This window comes from Mirounga angustirostris, unplaced genomic scaffold (assembly GCF_029215605.1).
Source record: "Mirounga angustirostris isolate CCGP_5_RB_7025 unplaced genomic scaffold, mMirAng1.0.hap1 SCAF_9, whole genome shotgun sequence".
NCBI lineage: Eukaryota > Metazoa > Chordata > Mammalia > Carnivora > Phocidae > Mirounga > Mirounga angustirostris.
In genome coordinates this window covers 133557283-133575410 of record NW_026991717.1, presented here as the reverse complement: position 1 = coordinate 133575410, position 18128 = coordinate 133557283, and positions in this window count along the sequence as shown.

Here is an 18128-nt window from a genome sequence, read left to right as displayed (position 1 = left end):
AGTGGTTCTCAAACTCAGGATACAAAAGAATCACCCAGAGAGTTCACTGAAAATCTCAATCCTTGGGACACACCCCTCAGTGATTCTTGTTCCTAAATCCCAGGTTGGGACCCAGAATTAATTCCATGTTCAAGCTCCCTCAGGGATTCTGATGTGGTTGAGAAACACTGCTGTACTGCTTTTTAACCCCTAAGGGATAGTCTAGTGAGGTTTTTCCTCTCTTCTAAGCTCTGTTATGCAGAACAAGAACACAGAGTATAGAGAACAGTGAAGAGTAAAGTCGCAACATAGTTGTGGGTATAAAAGCAAATATACAAATCCTTTATGTTAAAAAAAAAAAAGAAGATAGTAGGAAGGGAAAAATGAAGAGGGGGGAAATCGGAGGGGGAGATGAACCATGAGAGACTATGGACTCTGAGAAACAAACAGGGTTCTAGAAGGGAGGGGGGTGGGGGATGGGTTAGCCTGGTGATGGGTATTAAAGAGGGCACATATTGAATGGAGCACTGGGTGTTATACGCAAACAATGAATCGTGGAACACTACATCAAAAACTAATGATATAACGTATGGTAATTAACATAACGCAATAAAATAAAATTTTTTTTAAAAAGCAAATATATAAATCATGCCCTCTGAAATCGTCATAATTTAACATATTAATCGAAGTTAAATGGGTTGGGAGTTACCAAACTGAATACTTTTATCTTAACCCAGGGGCTCTCACACAGTGGCCCATCCCAGGACCAGGCAGGTCTACAGTAACCTCAGGACTGGTTGTCATAAAGGAAAAGTACTGACGAGCCCACCACCACCACCACCACGGTAGGCTCTGCCAGTCTTATGTTCAAAGAGTCGTCTCCTTTAAGTTCTGAGTGGGGATGGAATCCCAGTAAAAGTGACCAGGCTTAAACAGCTACAAAATGATACAACAGGCAAATTTACAAATCTGTACATTTTTTAATATTTACTACAATACAGAACTGTAAATATAAGAAGAAACAAATTCAATAATCATTATTTCATTATTTTTATGAAAGTAGATTTCTTTTTAATTTTTTCATTAGGAACACATCTTACTAAATAAAGCATTAAGTATTCTCTTACAAGAGTTAGCCCCAACTCAAAGGTAAAATAACCGCCATGACCCACCCACTTCCCAAATTCCAATTTTTCTACACAGTGAATCTTTGGTTATTGTATTTCCAGACACCAAATTATCAGTGCTTTAAAGTTAAAACAACTGATGTTTTAAACATTCATTCTCTGCAAAAATCCCTTCTCTTATTGCATGGGTTTTCCATGTGATTCTCAAAAATATAATAATGATAGTTAAGCAAGAGACATTATGATATTATTGTACTCCTTTTTATGGGTTAGAAGAATCTGGTAAGCAAGTAAGATAATGAAATTGACTAAAACACACTGTAAAAAGGGAAAGCATTAAGAAAAGAAGCATGCTCTTAATAGAAGCACTACTAATACTGTATAGTAGATACCATATACAGCTTAGAGCATCACTACACACTCTACCAATGGCCAACATTTTGTAATAACTATCGATGGTTAGTGAAATTTGGAAGAATTCTTAGAGATTTCTCCTTATCGAATATCCTGTGTTTAAAAGACAGGAAAAATAAGTCCCACTGAGATTCTGTGATTTGCACCCCCCCCCCCCCATCACAGAATTAGTCAGTGGATTTGACCTGCTCTTTGGACTCCACTTCTTATATTTCATGGTGGGGGGGGGGGGGGCAAGTTTCTAAATCTTAGCCCACAGGTCATAATTTCAAGACTCTCCATGACAAGCAGATCAGGAGAAAAGAGGTCAATTTCCGTCAGAGCCTGACTCCTCTCTCCAGCCCATTCCCCCCAAATGTAGGTCCACCTGGATAACATCCCTCTGGCCATAAAAGAACAAAAACAACAACAAAAAAATGACAGGATGGGAAACATCATATTTAAGTTTCTGTGTAAGAAAGGCTTTAACCACACAAAGATCTTTCAAGCAATTTACTCCAATAGCAAGTCTCCAGCATCCATAAACATACATGGACATTCTCAAAGGTTCTGATTAAGTGCTCACCGTGTTGGCCATGCTGTAGTAAAGGAACTAGATCCAGGAGAGTCACCAAAGTCACGTAGAGGCCTTGATAGTCCAAAGAAGGGTAGTCTGACAAGTGAGCATCACGACTTTGCAGGCCGCGTTCAGAGGGAGCATCTCGCAGGACGCTGTAAAGGAGGGAGCGAGTAACAGTAGGGTTGATGGAACTGACCTGCGGTCTTAGAGATGGGGTGAGTGGGAATGGCACAGGAAAAAGACACATGGTCATGGGCACTGTCAAATTGGAGACATCTTGGTTTTCCTTCTTCCCTGTGCGGGACAAAATGCTGTTGGGGGGACAAGGAAAAAAAAGAGACAACAAAGACACAAAGAACAGCACATTACATTGAAATGACACTCTAAAACAAATAATAAAACTCCAGATATATCCCACATAAGATGCAATTGCTACACCAGCAGTGTCTACAAATTGAGTATGGGTCGCATAGCTTCATGCTCAGAGATAACCAATAACGCAAGGTTTCTTTTGTGGAAGTTGCATTGCATCTCATGTGTTATCTGGTTAGTAAGGAGCAAAAATATAAAAATGCATGTTTCAGTGCCAAACCCATGTTTTACAGTTTATCAATTTGGTGAAGGAGAGGTTTCCTCGAAGGAAAACCAGTGGCTTCATTTAATGAGTTAGGGCTTCTATTACTAATTAAAACGAGATTTCAAAGCAAAGGAAGTTTTCAGCAAGACTGTCTTAACCGGGTAAGTAAAAACCTGCAAAATATAGGTATGGCACTTGCAGAAACATGTTTTAGCAAAGAATAAACATGTGTGTTTATTAAGAAAGTCTTAAAAATCACATGTTTATTGCATCAAAATAATGTCTATATGTATATTATGATACTGTTTCATGACATTCTGTCAGTATCATTTGAGATAATGAAGTTTAAACAGGCATATGAATTTAGAAATAATACATATTTCTAAAATGTTAACTAAACTACATTGGAAAAGCTATAAAATAATATATAGTAGATGGTCCGTAGCATTATGTTTGTGAACTAATGATAATGGTTATTTATGTGTGTTTTTTTTTTTTAATTTTGCATGTTGGGGAGGAAACATTTTATTCTACGAATACAAACAGTGGTTTATTAAATAGTTACTTTCAAAATTCTAAAGACTAGGCAAGCAGTATCTGTCATATAGCTGCACATCATACAATAAGATCTCATATATTACTGCTGCTACTTACGTTATTATTCAACAAAACTCACTAAACACTAAAGGAAAGATAATTTAGAAAGTTAAAAAAAAGTTTAATGGGAATAAAAATAAACTCTAGAAATAAACTGGCTTTCGTTTAGCCTTCCTTTTTAAATGAAAACCTTTTAGTAAAAGCGATAAAGCAGAAGAGTTGTTAATTTAAAAATAGAAGAAATGACTGCTTTGGCCAGATATTTAGGTTTTTTAAGTTAGGTTATACTATTTATCATTAAAGACAACAGCTATACATTATAATGATAGTATCTGCTGCACTTACAAAGTGCTTTTATATAGTACACTTACATGTTAATCAAAATAGATAACAATTTATAAATGTTTCATTACATAAAAATAACCTCGTTTTACACTTAACTCTGTGCATCAAACATTACTAAGTTCTTAGTTAATGGTATTACATTTACCATTGCACAGTGGTGTGAAGAATTGGTTAGTGTCAAGCATGCTTGCTATTTCAAATTTACATTTATTTCTATTTACTCTTAGTGCAAAATATGTTACAAATGTAAGAAAAATGACTACATGCTTTTTATTTTCCATGTGCCTAATTTACCTCGATTTCCTTTGTCTTCTGTTACCCAATGTCCAGGGAAAAACAATTAATAATAATAAAGATAATTTCAGAATAGTCATGTAATACTTCTTAGCAAGAAATAACTTAAGATTTAGTGTAATTTTTTTTTTACTTTTAAAGGGATTAAATTTACCTTGTTTTGTGTGTGATGTATTTAACTTAAAGTAAGCTTATGATTTACAATGGGATAATATCAACATTCCAGTACCATCAGATTTTCCATCAGACTTTATACTTTCCTCATATAACTTGATTACTCCTAAAAGTACCACCTTTAAATGTTATATTCTTGATAAGCCCAGTCACCGAAAATCTGTTTTAATCCTGTAGGATTCTATCCCACTGAAAATTCCTTTAGAATCACAACAGATGTAAGTCAGAAATATTATTTCCCAAACTTCAGCCCTAAGTTAGCCTACTACCAGCATCATTTCAAAATTACAAGATGCGGATCTTATAGAAGTGATATAGAAAAACAACATTTGCCTTAAAGAATAAAATCAGCTATATATCATATATTAATGCTGTCCTTTAAATTAAGTACAGTTCTGTCATCAGATTTTTCCTTGGTGGGGGAAATATAGCACATTATTATTTTTTCAAGTATACTTAAGTATTGTTCCAAAGTTTGATATAATTTAACAGACACTAGTCAAATAAACTTTGGAGACTCTGTTTTGGTATTTTTCCCTTCCTGTATACATGGGGTTCCCAAATGATAGCAGCAACAAGTTCATACATGCAGGGAGGGAGAATGTCAGCATTGAAACAGTAAAACTTCTCTCTCACTGCCTCTAGATTTAATAAGTAGGTGAAGTTGAGAAAAAAATGGCTGAAGATGAGTTATCCATGAAACCAGTTTTAAATTACCATTCATGTTTCAATGTAAGGAAATGTTTTCATTTGTGGAAAAACTAAAGAAGGGCTCATGAATCAATGTACAATGCATTGTGATTTTATGATGTTTTGTGAAGTTTATTCAGAAAAAAAAACCTTATTTCCCCAACCAAACTGTCTAACTTGGGAATGATAAAACCATCTACCCCAACTAAAGTTCTTCCCCAGAGATCTGTACAGCCAACCAAAAAGAATACGAAGAATGCCCTGCTCAGAAGAGTTTGACCCAGCAACCAACTTTTCACCTTTCCTTTTCCCTCCTGAGATCCTCTTTATATCAAACATTTACTTCCAACATCAAGAGGAACCAAGAGAAGAAGACCCCTGTGGGTATGGAGAAAGATGAGAAGTTGCCCTGAGGTATTTATAGCACAGAAAATTAATACATCAATAAACTTTTTATAAGATTATGAATTTTGACATTTGAGTTGAATCTCTCTACTGTCAGCAAAATTTACTTGACCATGCTATGCTCTAAAGCTACTCTGTGGACCTCAAATCAGTAATTGGAAGGTCTATGTTTTCTTCCTAAGCATTTAAAAATTACACTTCAATTAAGATTTTTGAACTGAGACTAGAATCCCTTTTCAAAACATATCAAACATTTTCTAAAGAGTTAGCGACAAGTAGCTTTCCCCAAACTTAATGATTTTTAAAAAGATTTTATGTGCTAGCAGCTTGAATGGCACCAGCAGAGAGATCTGGGGGAAGGAATTCCAAAAGACCATATGACATAGAAAGATTGGAAACTTTAAATATTCTGCCAGGTAAGAGACAAGATCCTTAAAAAAAAGACCTTAGAGGGGCACCTGGGTGGCTCAGTTGGTTAAGCGACTGCCTTCGGCTCGGGTCATGATCCTGGAGTCCCTGGATCGAGTCCCGCATCGGGCTCCCTGCTCGGCAGGGAGTCTGCTTCGTCCTCTGACCCTATCCCCTCTCATGTGTTCTCTCTCTCTCATTCTCTCTCTCTCTCAAATAAATAAAATCTTTAAAAAAAAAAAAAAAAAGACCTTAGATTTTAAATATGGCCCCAGAATGTTTCCAATGTAAAATGGACAGACTCCTCTGTAGTGAGGGGGGATTAAATTAGACGATCTTCATAGGTCCTTCTAATAATAAAAGCAAACAAAAAACTAAACTCTGAAGTTGTGTGTAAACTGTGTGTCTGTTCCCATACTTAGGTCCCTGCTAAATGAAAATGAGTACAACTCAGCACTCAGAATTTTACCCGGTATGCCAGGTCACTGGTAGATGAAGTAAATGCTCTAGAGGGATTGCTGCAATGGATGAAATTTGGACGAAAGTCAACTCAGTTCAGCAAACATTTGTTGATCCTCTTCTGAGGACCAAACTCTGCTCTAGGCTCAAGGGTTAGTAAGATGAATAACGCACAGGACTCACCTTCTCCTAACTAAACCCCATGAACTTTAATGTGAGTCTAATTAAGAGCTAAGTAGACATATATGGACTATTCAATGCTGATACAATCAATTATGGTAACATAATCTCTCCTCTCCTGTGCATTAAATTAATTGAAGTTAAACACCTAGGCTAATCTCTGCCTTTGGGAATATGTACAAAACTCTATTGAAATCAGTAAGAGTTATGTGCCATGCATGAAAACCACAGGACTATTACTCTAAAAATGCAATCCTGACTCAAATGAAGCAGCTGGTACTTCGGGTTACAGATTTTAATCAAAATAATAATAATTCTGACTTCCTTGAGAATATCCACAGAAAGACAGAGAGTTACTCTGTGAGAATTCATCTCTAATTCTTTCTTCCTGTTTCTTTTCAAGAATCTGGATTCTGAAGGCTAGAAGTGTTTCCGAATGTAAAATCGTCAAAAATGCAAAGGGAACCTATCTTGTTAGTGAGTAGAAAATCTTACCACACCAAATACCCAGACCATCTCATTTGTCTTGAACTAATAGTGTAAATAAAATGAAGAAATATAAATATGACTGGCATGGATATATATACCACCAGTGAAAGTAGTCTATCATAACTTGGTCCAATATGCGGGACAAGAGTTTTAAGTTCTATATTTCCAGTAAGCAAAAGAAATGAAAGAGTTTTGAGTTTTTTTTTTTTCGTTGTTGTTGTTAATGCTGAGGTAGGCAAAGAGAAGAAAGAAACTGCATTGGGTTCAGCCCAAGAGTTGAACCTATAAGTACTAAAGTCCAACCCATGACATGTTACCCTGCTTAGGGTTTTCACTCTTCCTCCCACTACATGTGAGTGTGTCCTATAGGCTGTCAACTCTGCTCTGACCTGCTGCTATCCACAACAAATTGCTAAGTGAGAAAAAGAGCTAAAACATCTGGGAATTGAAATACTGTCCACATCACTTTAAGTATAGCTCAATTTAACTTCCAAAAAGTTGGCAAGTCTTTGCAGGAAGCACTTCCTTTCCTCCCTTAATCTCAAGGACAGCCGAAACTAGGCTATGGACTCAGAATGGATGCTGATATTCCCAAAGGCCAAACCCAAGTTTTTATGAAGAGAAGTGTCTCTATCCCATGATAACTAGTAGTACTAGGGAGAGGCAGTGTCGTGTAATTATTGAGTGTGTGTTCTGTGGATGAGGACCACCAGGGTCCAATGCTGGTTCCAACACTTACTAGATATGTACCTTTGAGCAGTTTATTAAACCACTCTATGCTTTAGTTTCATTATTTGTAAAATGGGCGTAAGACTACACTCATTTCATAGAATTATTATAAGGGATTATATGAGATGACATGTAAAGCACTTAGGACAATGCTTAACACCTATAATTACTGGTATTATCACACACTATGGCTATGATAATGATGATAATGGCAGCTATTTTGTTACTATTACATTAGGAGTAGTTGCTGATGCGGTCTCCCTTTGAAAATGGACTCGGCTCAATTGCATAGAATCTTCTCCAACAGCTACTTGAACAAACTACCTTAACATCAGTGTTACCATTAAAATGTTATCACCCATGATCATATCCAAAGATCCATCACTCAAGAAAATGGAAACTTCATGTCTTGCAAACATGACTTCAGTATCCCAAATTTCCCAACCTTCTGACACAATGACAAAGACTTAAGCAGCAGGCTTCAAAGTGCCAATGGGAACCTCAATTTCTTTGCAAAGCGAATTCAGACTTTGCTTCCTACTAAAAAATGGCTCTCACTTTGCAAACTCCCAGAATTTGTGATAAAAGAAAGCACCTGCCATTGAAAACCCTGACCTCAATGACAAAAAGGAGAATTCAAAAGAGCAGAGTCAGATGCTTGGTGTATACACTTAAGCAGATTATCACTATGAAAACTGAACAAATGCTTTCCCCTGCAATTTGAAAAGAGAAATCGCCCCTAACAAGGTCCTCGACTTAGTGGGCAAGTATGAAATCCATGAATCTGATAAACAGAATCCCTTTAAAAGAGAACAGGGACACCAAGGGTTTTAAAGAAGACAAAGTATTCCAAAGAATAAGAAGAACAAAGAGCAGGGCTGCAGAAGATCGGTAGCTGACTTGATGGCATGAAGCTTCTTTCTGCAAAGCTGAGCCTCAGTCCACTGGGACCTCCAGGACCACCAGGGCCACGCCCCTCATTCCCCACTGGTGTTCTGTCCTGAATCCTTATCTCACAAAAATGCTACTAAGAAACAGTAGCAAGTCAATTTTTGTGTTTCCAAAAATCAGATCTGGAGCGTGAAGATCATGGTCGCTAACGGAGAGACCGAGCCTTAGAATTTAATGGAAAGGGAAGTGCTCCCCTCCCTTCTTAGCAGTGATTTCCCAAACACCTGAGTGGCTCCCCTCCATCCACTTGTTTTTCCTAATGAGAACTGTGAAGGAGATAGTTGCCTCCCATCTCTGTGTCACAGTCAAAGCGGCCAGGATGTGTTTCCCTATCCTTGTCCCGCACAGAGTGTCCACATCAATTGTCAAGCATGTTGAACGCTTGAAGTGGCGCAGATGGTTATTTCCATAGATCGTACTTCAAGAAATAGGAAATACTACAGATGAACCTAAAACGCTACTTAATTCTGATTTTCTTGAAGACTGTCTCCTATTCTTAATTTTAGCAACGTAAATTCTCCTTCCCACTCCACTCTATGTTAGTGCCACACACAGAACCTTTTATCATTGTACAAATCTCTTGAGAAGATGTAAAATGAGGGAAAGCAGACTGTAGCCATGCAACCCATTTTTTTTTCCAGTTAGGTCTGTGATCTGATCTGCTGTATACACCCAGAGAACCTGAGTCCAGACTCTTCTGGCAGAGCACAAGAAAACAGAAGGCCCTTCAAAACTTTTGAGTTCGGTAAAAGTTTAGGTCCCAATCAATTCAGCAGTACTACCTAATAATTCTTCCGAAGTACAGGATATTTTAAAGCTTACCTTAACAAGGTCTGAGAAAAGTATTTCAGGGTGTTTGCAATATCTGTCCCTGAAGGTACAGGATAAATGTTGTGAAGAACCCGGTTATGATATTCCTGTAAGTACCGGATCTTGGAAGCAACTAGATAAAAGCAAAACAAAACAAAAAAAAAAAAAAGAAAAATCATCTTGTAATATGTATTAGGTACACAGTTTGTTGAATTTTTTTAATGATTAGATACAGGAATTTAATTAATATTTTATGGAAAATATGTTAAATTTTTACTGGAATTCCATGATAGAAACCATTTAAAAGACCTTTAATTTCTTATCATTGTATTAAGCACACAAAACTTTTTTAGTTATCTGGCTTAATATCCTATTCACAAATTATCTATTACTTTTTTTTATCACTAAGAAAGGCAGTACTCCAAATCATTTTATAATCACCCCCCAGTTAGCTTATTATTAGCAATATAATAATAGATCTAAATCTCTGCCACCAGAGAATTATATTTAAGATTGCTGAACTAAAACTGAAGAAGAAAACTCAAAGGTCTTTCAACAACACTCCAAAAATCCTAAAATACAGAGAATCTCTTGCACAATGGCATCAGTCAAAACCAGATTTTTAACTCAATCAGTGATCATAAAAGCATGTAGCATATTTAATGAATGTTTGAACTGTGAGAATATGTTAAGAGGAGAGTAACTTGGTGAGTATTAAGTAAGAATATAATGATTGGGTGGTAATAAAAATATAAAAAATGCATGTCACATTTTTCTTCCAAGGAGTTTCAGAAATTAGGAGACTTCCTAATAGCTTTTCTGAGCATGGCTGCTCAGATCTTCAAGATTCAGGAGGGACTAAATGGGCTTGTTTAACCTCCTAGACCTACCTGGAGTCACCAGCATTGTCCACATTCCTGACCTGACCTTTGACCTGGCTGCAGTGAATGGCCCAGTTCTAGTCACTCCTCTTTGCAAATCCCAAGGGGCCATGATGATCACCGTCTCTCAGGTCTCCTCTTCCACAGAGCTCTCAATACTGTCCATTTTGTCCTTTCAATCTTTACGGCTACAAGGGAGCCTTTTAGGTGGTATGGCTCACTGTCAGCAGTTAACAGAAGACATATCAAGTCCTGGAGAAGCAAGATCTTGCTGTTCCCAACAGCCCATGGAAACAAGCTCCTGGATGCATTCTAACTGAAATCCTGGCATAAGCAACTTAAGAAAAGTCAAATGCTTTTGACAGGTGTGGGACGTAGAATCACAGAATGATGAAATATCAAAACTGGAGGGACCTTAGGGGCCTTTTCCCAAAACCATTTCATTTTAAAGATGGGGAAAATGAGGCACATAGGTTGTAAATGGCAGAGCTAGATCAGAACTTACACCCTCGTCCCCATCCTGCTCCTTCCACTGTGACATACTCTAGAATACGACTCTCAGATGAAGTCAATATGAAGATAGCGGGTGTTCGCTGCTTGATATCAAAGCAATTCAATTCCCAGCTGTTACTAGGTTAATCATTGATTCTATATCCCACATATACCATTGATCAAATCTACCTTTTCTCCCTCCTACTCCCTGCACTATTTCCATAATATGGTTAGCACTTCCCCACAAAAATAAGGCTAGATTCCAGATAATAATACCTTAAGTTTGTATAGCACATCACCTCTGAAGAAAGCAACAAGTTTATATCCATTGTCTCAACGAACCCCAAAAGTATTTGGTTGTAAATAACTTTTTTCCTGAGATAAGGTAAAAAGAAGTGATACTTGAAACTGTTTCAATGACATAATTTATAAAAACCCATTTTCTTCTCAGTGTTTTTGATCTCCGCGCTGTTCACCACCTTTTTAAAAATCATATGACGGGGGTCCCCATATTAAGTCCCAGATATTTGAGATCTGTGCTAAACAGCACATGCTTTCTGCTCACCCACCATCACAGTAATGCTTTGTTACTATGACTTTCCTCCAGCTTTAATATTCAGCAGATTTCTGTCAAGTATTTCAGGAATACCATTAATCATTCCACCACCTAAAAAAGGTGTTGATGGTACAGGCTGTGGACAATAAACTCATGTGAAGAAAAAAGCCATAGATCCCAAACTCAATGCTTGCTCATAATTCAAGAGCTACAAAACTGTCACTACACAACAATGACAAGCATTCAAAACTGTGTGTGAAATGAATGAATATTCTTTTTAAAGTTCCTTTTGTTAAAATGCAGCAGTGGCTCCTTTCAACAGGTATCCAAACATGCAAGGGAGAGCAGAGATAAGAATCACTCCCTACTTTGAGACCTCTTAATATTTTACAAATGTCACATTGCATTGTCTTTATTTACTTACCTGTTTGTTTGCTATAGCAGGTTGTCAGTTTCTTGAAGGCAGAAACTATATCTGACTCCTGTCTCTATCCCAAGCCTAACACACTGCCTGGCACTTGGTAGGTACTTGATATATTTGCAGGATAAATGAACAAATGAATTATCACTTTGATAATACCCCTTATCACTGGGGGGAGGGGGGTCCTGCATATATACATCTCTGTCTCCCACACTAGATTGCTGACTTTTTTTATTCCTATGCCAGACATCTAGGAGATGGTCAATAAATAACTGACTAGTGAAGATGGAAACAGGGAAGAGAGAAAGAAGAAAAAAGATAGTGACGAGTAATCATGAAAGACAACTTCCAGAACCAGTTGGAAAAATGCTCAAGCTAATTTTTACACTGGCGAATGCAACAAAATCTTAGCAGTGGTAGATTTATTTAACTTTCATGTTTTCAACTACTGGAGAACATCCAGAAAGGTCCCTGACATACAGTAATTTGTAATTGTGCTGAGGATGTGAATAGAACTCATTTACCTTTCAACTTTGTACACACACACACAAAATGGTCATTTGGCTGGTTGCTAAGCTCATGTGAGCAACCAGCAGCCTCACTGCAGCACAGAGGTCTTATTCTTTACTCAACAATATACCTGAATATTGCTGCAGAAGCTCAGATAATTGAGATATAAGCAAACGATCTCCAAGCTCAACTGACCCCCAGACTACCTTTCTCTAGTAAGCTCCTTCTTTTACCCTCTCCAATCACTGTTTCATCCCTCTCCATATTTTCCAAAACTCCCCCATACCCACTATTTTCCTTACACTTTGTTATGGACTGTTATGGACTGCGTTGTGGCCCCCACCCCCAAAATCATATGTTGAAGGCTTAATGTCAAAACCTAAGGCCTTTAAAGTGGTGACTAAGTCAAAATTAAGACCCTTAGAATAGACTCTAATCCAGTGTGACTGGTGCCCTTATAAGAAGACATTAGGATACAGGAGAGACACCAGGGATCCGTGTACACAAAGAAAAGGCCATGTGAGGACAGGGAGAAGGTGGCCATCGGCAGGCCAAGGAGGCAGGCCTCAGGAGCAACCAAACATGCTGACACCTTGGTCTTGGACTTCTGGCCTCCAGGACAGCGAGAAAATTAATTCCTGTTGTTTTTGCCACCTAGTTTGTGGGGCTCTGTGATGGCAGCCCTAGCAAACTGACTAATACATCACCACAAAGGAAATCCTCCAAGAGTGTAAGTCAGAGCTGAGTCCAAGCTCTGAAATCAAACAGTTCTGGATCAAGACTTTGGCTCTACCTCTACTTAACCCCCGTTTCCTCAACTGTAAAATAGGGATAATCATACCAACCAATTCGCAGTACTGAATATTGTGAATATTAAGTCCCTGTGCCAACCACTTAGCATAGTACCTAGTACATACTCAACACAGAGCAGACAGCAAAGCCTACGCGCATCTCCTTCTTTCCTTTTCCAATTAAACTTCATCAATGGGACCACTAGTGCTCTCCCTCCTACTAAGTCATGTCCATAAGCATTCAAATAAACTCTAGAGTGTCCCTTGTTAAAAGGAAACAAAAACCTCTCCCTTGACATTCCCCTCCAGCACTGGCCTCTCTCTTCAGAGCCAAGATTATAATGAGTTGTGTACACTCTCATTCTCCGTCACTTCTAATTCTTCTACTCACTCCAGTCAGTCATGCACCTCCACCACTGCACTGAATCCCCTTCTCCCGCCATCATATGGAGCCTCCATGTTGCCAAATCCAATGGGCACTTTCCAGTCATCATTTTACTAGGCCTTTCAACACATTCCATACAGCCAATCCCTTCCTCCTTGACACTCACCCCCACTGGCTTCCCAGCAACCCCACATTCTCCTAGTCTTCCCCCTCACTGCTCCACTGCATCCTTTCAGGGAGCATTGCTTGATGTTTAATGTCAGAATCCCTCAAGGCTCAGTCCTAGACTCTCTGTTCCTCTCTCTCTCCAGATTCTCTCCACAGCCAATCTCATCCATCCATAGTGCCTGCAGCACAATCCATGCCAACGACTCTTAAGTGTGTATCTCCATCCCAGACGGGTAGCTCTTCTGAGTAACAGACCTCATCTATTCAATGTCTCCCCTTAGTAAGGTAAACATGCTCCACACTGAACTCTTATCTCATCCCTTACCCCTCAAAAAACCAACCCCACCATCTATGCAATCTACCAAGTCACTCCAATAAAGTATTCTGAAAATCATCCTTGACAGCTCCTCTTCCCTCTCCTCACACCCTCAACCCAACCTGTCACTAAGTCCTGTCAATGCTACCACCAGAACATACCTCCAATCTGTTTTCTGTTCTCTATCTTCACTATCATTACTGGGCACCATCATCTCCCGATCAATTGTGAAAGCCTCCTTACTCATCTCCCTAGTTCTCTCTTGCCTCTCTCCAGTTCCTTCCCCTCAGAACAGTCAAAGAGACCTTTCCAAAATATAAGCTACTGCATGCAAATCCTTCAATGGCTGCCCATTGCCCTCAGAACAAAATCCAAAATCCTTAACATATTATACCAGGTCCCTGCCTACTTTCCAACTTCATGTCATACCTTAAGAGCCAGACATATCGGTTCTTGCCCCAGTTTTCTGAACTGGTCAAAGCTACTTTTTTGCCTAAAAACCTTTATATGTGCTTGTCCTCTTCCTAGAATGCTTTTCCCTCTACGTTTATCTGGCTAACTCCTACTTCTACTTCAAGGCTGACTTAAACTATCGCTTCCTCATGGAGGTCTTTGCTGACTTCCCTGTCTAAATGGATTCCCTTTCCTCCACCCTCATTTTGCTCCGTCATAACACCCTATTCTTTTTTCTTCCACAGTAGTTAGCACAACTTTTAATACTCATTTGGGTGATGTTTTACTGTCTCTCCCAAGTGGATAGTAGGCTCCAAGAACTATGTCTCTTGTTCTGCATTATATACCCCCAAGTGCCCAGTGGATGTTGAAGTTGCTAGGTCCTAGAAAGGATGAAAGGAAAGAAGGGAGGGAGGGGGACAGTGGCTTTTCCCACTGATCAAACTTTATTTCTTTATAAAAATAGCCAAAAGGCCAACTGTTAAAGCTGTGATGAAAATAAAGAAAACATGAAAAGGAGTCTGAGAAAGTGATGAAATTTATCCAGGCATACATGCGTCTAATCTCTGCTCTGATGTTTCACTACATCCCATCCCCACCATTTCCTAGAAGCTTTGCTACATGTTGAGAGAAAGAGCCACAAAAGCAAAATTTGGTCATTCATTTTAGGCAGGGATATAAAAATACTTTAACAAAACTGGGATCATATATTAGTTTTAAATCATTTTTTCTTTAAATCTTAAGCATTTTCCTATGTCACTAAGTATTTTTAATAGCGACCCATTCCTATTTTTAAATTTGTATCAGTCTATGCTTATTATCATAAAAGTAAAAAATTCAGGTAAGTCCAATGGAAAAAAATAAAAATTATCTAAAGACCCACTACTCAGAACTATGGTTAACATTTTGGTGTTTATCCTTATAGGAAATTTTCTCTGCACAAATACACATTTACAAAATGGGATTAGACTGTATATAGTTATAGAATCTGCTTTCCTCGCTTTCCATATCAGAAATACATTTCTACATGATCGTTTTAATGTATGTACATTTTATTTATGTAAGTAAATTGTAATTTTTTTCACCGATCATCTATCTGTGAGATTTGGGGTTATTTTCACTCTTCTAGTCAATGTTGTACAGAATATCCTTTCAAACACGTGTACAAATCTTTAGCTATTTCCTCAGAATACATTTTTAGTCACAGAGTTGCTGAGTCAAACAAGAAATACTCATTGTGAAGTGTTTGATAGGGGGGTTGCCTGGGTGGCGCAGTCAGTTAAGCACCCGACTCTTGGTTTCAGCTCAAGTCCTGATCTCCGGGTGGTGAGATCAAGCTCTGAATCAGGCTCCATGCTCAGCAGCACAGATTCTGCTTGAGATTCTCTCTCCCTCCCAGTCATGCTCGCTCACACTCTCTCTCTCTCAAATAAATAATTTTTTTAAAGCTGTTCGGGGCGCCTGGGTGGCTCAGTCAGTTGAGTGTTTGCCTTCGGCTTAAGTCATAATCCCAGGGTCCTGGGATCAGGCCCCACATCAGGCTCTCCACTCAGAGGCGAGCCTGCTTCTCCCTCTCCTTCTGTGATCTCTCTCACTTTCGCTCTCTCCTCAAATAAATAAATAAAATCTTTTAAAAATAAATAAATAAATAATTTTAAAAAGCTGTTGGTAGGAACAGAGGCACTTCCCTTCAGAAAGACTGTTTCTCTTTATACACCAGTCATGTACATATGAATAATAATGAACAACGTTTACTGAATGTCCACTATTCATCAGGTGCTCCATACATATTATTTTTGATCTTCACCATAACCTTTTGGAGTGGTTTTTATCACTGAATAAACCAAAGCTCAAGAGTAATTGACTCGACCAAAAGCACAAGCTAGTAAGTGGTAGACCAGTTAGTTTCACTGGCTATAAGCCAGGCTTCTCCACTGGGCCCCAGTCTTCTTTAATTACTTTTACTAGCTTAATAATATTTAATTTTATGGTGTAGCATGAAATATTAATACTGCCCCTATTTCACTGTTTGATGACTGTGCTATGCCTAGTATTTCATTAAGGAACACTACAGTGAACAGATGAAATATTAACCTAAATGTGTTTTAAAAAAAAAACACACAAAACAGAACTTGTTTACCTCACTGGTCCCAGAGTTTTCTCCTTGAAAAATCAAATCTCTATAATCCTTCAAGGCCCATCTTCAGAGTCACACCATTCATGAAGCCTTCTGCTTGACTCCAGCCATTATCACCACTCCCTTTTCTGACTGGTCAGAGCACTATCTGCCTCAAAAATTCTGTCACTTCATTATATAAATTTGTCACTGATAATAAACTGTTCCAGATGGTTCTAAATTAGTTTCATGTCTGCAAACTTAGTAACCCTAACAATACCTTAAGAACTTTGAGGATACAAAAGAAAAAAGAACTTTGAGGATACAACTGTGTTAAATATCATTTCAAATTCCCTTAGAATTTGTCACAATGCTAGGTGCATAGCAGATGGTCATCCTTAACACAGTGGTTAAAATGGATTAAAAGTTTAAATGTCAACTATGTTTAAATGTCAACTACCAATAAGTCATTTCTAGATAGAATGTGTTTGTGTAAAATGTAAATAATGCAGAAATTTTTTCATGATTTCTTTTTTTGAAAAGATTTATTTATTTATTTGAGAGAGAGAGGATGAGAGAGAGTGCACATGAGAGGGGGAGGGGCAGAGGGAGAAGCAGACTCCCCGCTGAGCAGGGAGCCCGAAGCGAGACTCGATCCTGGGACTCCAGGATCATGACCTGAGCTGAAGGCAGTCGCCCAACCAACTGAGCCACCCAGGAGCCCCTCATGATTTCTTTTTCCTCCCGTCTCTCATTCAATAGAACTCCAAATAATCATTTCCCTTAATATATTCCAAAAATTTTTAAAGGTTCTTCATTATCATTTGCAGAATTGACTCATTTTTTTCTTCAAACAGGCCGCTCATTTTCCTTTTCACTTGGACCCTAAACACTGTGGGCACCCGTCACGGAGCTATCACAATGTCCTGCGGAGAGCCCTGGAACACAGCGTCAGTTCCCACCTACACCTAGGTGTGACCTCAAGCAAATCATTTAATATCTCTGAGCATCAGGGGCTCTTGTTTGTTTTGATTTGTTCTGTTCTGGTTTTGCCAAACAAGAAATTAAAATAATACTTGCCCCACATTCATTACAAAAGCTGGTGATTACTATCCTAGATCTGAAAGCACACCCCCTAATCCCATCTTATTTTTTATTGGTTTCTTCTTCCACTACATAAAGTGCAACACTTTATGGGTTTGCTGTCATTGCTCCCTTTGAAACAATTCATCTTCTTTTCAGCTAAGCCTTCACTGAGAAATGACAGACATACATAAAGAGGCCTGGACATACTTTACAAATTTGGAATACTGTAAATATTTACCACAATGGTTAAAGTTAAAAATTATGTCTGTGCCTTTTTCATTTCTTCTCTTGATTAGAGTATCAGTAAGGAATCAGATATCCTTCTTATTCATCTTGCATGTCTTAATTCACCATTTTTGTGTCTCCCAGGTCCAGAAGATTCTACTTGTTGGTCCATATGGTTCTATCTATAAATCATCTCTAAATAAAATCTACTCTCTGCTCCAACTACACTGACATCACCTTAATTTAAGCCTGCAAAATCTCCTAGATTATTGCTCTGACATCCAGACTGAAATCCTTACGGTCCCTTTTTCACATGATCTTCCAGAGTCATCTTTCTAAAATGCAAACCTTCCTCATTTCCTGCTGGTTGAAATCCAAACAATTAGCTAGAAGAGTCCAACATGAACAGATCCCTGCTCATCTGTCAAGCTTCATCTGTCTTTTCCATATGTATCACACTTCAGCCATAATGACTTGCAAAAACCCCAATTCATAATGCCCTTACCCTTCCATGGTTTTGCACACTAGTCTCTCTACAAGA